Source organism: Arctopsyche grandis, chromosome 8 (genome assembly GCF_051622035.1).
Source record: "Arctopsyche grandis isolate Sample6627 chromosome 8, ASM5162203v2, whole genome shotgun sequence".
Taxonomy (NCBI): Eukaryota; Metazoa; Arthropoda; class Insecta; order Trichoptera; family Hydropsychidae; genus Arctopsyche; species Arctopsyche grandis.
The window spans coordinates 31,312,814-31,317,014 of record NC_135362.1 but is presented as its reverse complement, the minus strand read 5'-3'; positions in this window follow the sequence as shown (position 1 = coordinate 31,317,014).

Below are 4,201 nucleotides of genomic sequence, written 5' to 3'. Positions count from 1 at the left end.
GACATCGAGACCAAAACTTTTCGCCACACCGATCTATTTTTTTTTATTACTAGCCTCTTCGGTAAACGGACAACTAGTCATATGTGAACCAGTCACAGGACAACCGGTCGCTCTATATCGGTCTCCGTGACGAGCCGGAATGTGAAATTACCGAAAACGAAAATATCGGAAGGCAAAGATCGAAAATCGAAAGATCTTAAGTCGAAAGATCAAAAAAAAGGGTGCATGGTAAACGGTACATACTCACTTAATTTGCGCGAGCAGGATACAAAAGGAACAAGAGGAACAGGCTTTTCCTCCCGTATTAATGTGCGCGCGCAGATAGTTCACCTATGACTAGTTATCCGTTTACCGAAGAGGCTAGTAATAAAAAAAAAAAATAGATCGGGGTCTACCTCACGGGCCGGAATGTGAAATTACCGAAAACGCAAATATCGGAAGGCAAAGATCAAAAATCGAAAGAGTCGAAAGATAAAAAAAAGGTGCATGGTAAACGGTACATACTCACTTAATTTGTGCGAGCAGGATACAACAGGAACAAGAGGAACAGGCTTTTCCTCCCGTATTAATGTGCGCGCGCAGAATACGGGAGGAAAAGCCTGTTCCTCTTGTTCCTGTTGTATCCTGCTCGCACAAATTAAGTGAGTATGTACCGTTTACCATGCACCTTTTTTTTATCTTTCGACTCTTTCGATTTTTGATCTTTGCCTTCCGATATTTGCGTTTTCGGTAATTTCACATTCCGGCCCGTGAGGTAGACCCCGATCTATTTTTTTTTTTTATTACTAGCCTCTTCGGTAAACGGATAACTAGTCATAGGTGAACTAGTCACAGGACAACCGGTCGCTCTATATTGGTCACACGTGATCACCCGTCACACTAAAACTGGTCACACCCTAAAATCGGTCACGAGAAAACTGGTTGACCAATTTTAGGATGTGACCAGTTTTCTCGTGACCAGTTTTAGTGTGACGGGTGATCACGTGTGACCGATGTAGAGCGACCGGTTGTCCTGTGACCGGTTCACATTTGACTAGTAATCACCGAACCGCCTATTTTTTTTTCACTTACAATTTTATTATAAACTAGTTGTTTTACCCGGCTTCGCTCAGTATTTGTAATGTAAACAGCGTAAACATGGCGAATCTAATAGTAAATATTAATTTGTTTTTTTATTAAATTTATTTGAATAAAAAAAAATATAATATTCAAGCAATCTGATTGTCGTCATAGAAACTTTGTTTTGTAAACGAAGTTCCCAACCAAAGATAATTACATACATACATACAAAGTCACAAGGTCACAAAGCGCTCGCCTAAAAGTCATCAAAAACCCTATAACGGAACATCTAGCATCTGAAAATTCTATCATACTAGTGAGCGGACCGGAAGCGTGCCATTCATTGTAAATTGTTCGCCATGCTTTGTAAAAGGTTCGCCGAATCTTTGTAAATAGAACCAAAACGCCCTGATTCTTGGAAAAAGCATGCTTCCTATCTGCCCTTTACATGCTGTTCCGACCAAGTCTTCATGGTCAGCTTTCGTGGCGTTACGACCAAAGGAGCCGTTTTGGAGGGAGATCGGCGCCGAGCGCGCGTCCCCGCCTTCTATTCGTTTTCCGCGTCGGTCGAGTGAACATCTCTGTTCGCTACCGAGTTGGTTCCCACCACCGAGTCCCGATCAGCTCAGCCTTGATCGGCAGACGATACTGGAAGTACAGCTTCAGTATACGTCCGGTGAGAAGTGAGGAATTCCTGGTCTCTCTTCGTCGAAGTCAGATCACGTAGCCACGTGGTTGAGTGAGGTTATCATAACCTCTTGAACACGTGCGCGCTAATTTCAAGTCGGACTCCCCCCCCCCCCTTTTTCTGTCCCCCCTGCTTGATCTCTGTATATACATATATATATAAAATACAGTCACCATACAAACAGAATTATAACCTGTTTTCATTACTATTCAATTTCCCGCCTTTGTCCCGTATCACCCTCACTTACGCACACTGTACGAGAGAGAGAGAGATATACATCGAGCCGAGCCGACAGCAGCAGAGACCAGACCGCAGACGACGACCTGTAGATCCCTTGGAGGAAACCAGCCCCGCCCACGCTTACCACTAGCTATCTCAGAAAACCGACTTCGGGGGTGCTCTCGAGTTGAACATCCCTGGAGTCTGTACACATGCATCATACTAACGATAACTATCATACTGTTACGTACGCCGCGGATTGAGCGAATTGCACTTATACCAACGGATATCTGTTATCGGTTAACTAAATGCATGCACTTACTTTCAAAGATTATATCTGGACTCTAAGTGCATTTAGGCTAAACAATGACCGTTATTAGTTATTTCTCAGAATCGGTACGGGAAGACCCAATGTCGTGGAAACACATATCCGAATACGTGACTATACAACAGGTAAACAGATTAGGCGTCCTGAGAGATCTACCCTTTATAAGGTGGTAAGTAGGCGATATCAGGGCATTCTGGACTGAACACTGGCAATACGTGTATCTCCTGAATCATCAATAAATGCTGTGAAACGACTGTTGGCCTTTTACTTGGATCCTCCACCCACCCCTACGCAACAATACTAACGAGAACTCGAGTGCCAATTATTCCATATTCGCGATTCGAACAACTGAAATCCAATATGTTTGCACTAGAGATGGGAAAACTATTTGAAATGAAACTACATAATACTTATTGCAAGAGTACATACATACATATATACATATGTATGTTTGTAGTTTATAAATAAAAACTGGGAGCTAACGATTTAGCATTAGAATTCATTATCTTGATGAATAAAATCATCATAATCGAGATATTTAATGCAAGTCATAAAAATAAACAAAATAACAATTACGCTCATTGTGACTCGAAGCACATTTATCATGACTCGAGGATTTTTTAAATCGCATTTTAGAACAGATAACGAAACGATAATCTTACATTAAGTTATCAAGAACTCTGTCTTTTTTACGTTTTACCAATACTTAATTTAATATAATTGATTAAAATTTAATTATATTTCAGACAGAAAAATTCTGATATTATACTATTATAAAACATGCGTATGCATGTTAACAATTCCATTACAATTTACATGCATATTATGTGATATAACGTCTTTAGGCTAAGGTGCTCACTTAATTGTGCTTAATTTTTTTCAGACTTTAGTATTACGGATTAAGTGGTAATTGGACTATTCGTCACATTGGGGTGGTCACAAAGACAATTTTTGCCATGAAAATCGCAAATACACAATATTTGGCACTCAAGTTCTCGTTAATATGATAGTTATCGTTAGTATGATGGACTTTTCGGCTGCCAGATGTTCCGTTATAGAGATTTTAGTGACTTTGTGACGAATAATTTGTGACCAGTAATCACCGAACCGGATTAAATATAGTAAAAATTAAATAGTATTTTTTCAGTCTACGTAATCAAATATTTTATTTACGAATATTTGGGCGAGGCAGCAAAACTGATGAAGCCAATATATTTTTATTCTCAGTTTATATTTTTACTAGTGTTGTGCCCGATAAAATATCATCGCATATTTAATTATTAAATAAATAAAAAATTAAAAGAAATGTGTCGGTCCTGTGTTCGATACGCACGGGGTCATACTTTTTTGAAATACCTATAAAATGTAATTAATTTAATATTTATATTTAATTGTTTAATTTGAAAAAAATGCTAAAAACCACCTAAAAAATAGCAATAGAAAAATTAATTATTTAATTAATTTTCAATAGGTGACGCTAAATGCTCCGAGACTATTTTCCTATAGGAAACATTGGTAGCAACCAGTATATATAGAGGTTTTTTCTTGAATGAATTATTATGTTCGTATTATATTCGTACGTTTTGTTGTCAGTGTTTTAACTATGACGTACATATGTCGAATCGAAACGACTCTTATAGTACAGTGAGCATTTTCGCAGACACATACAGAATAGCGATATACTATATATAAAAACGGACTGTCGCTAAATATATTTGTATATTTGTATATTTGTATATTTGTATATTTGTATGTGACGGACGATCAACCATCAACCAGTATGGGGAACAAAATTTTTTTTTTTTTTCATTTTTTTCATATTTTTCATTTTTTTCATTTTTTCAGTTTTTTCATTTTTTTCATTTTTTGTTTTTTCATTTTTTTCATTTTTTCAGTTTTTTAATTTT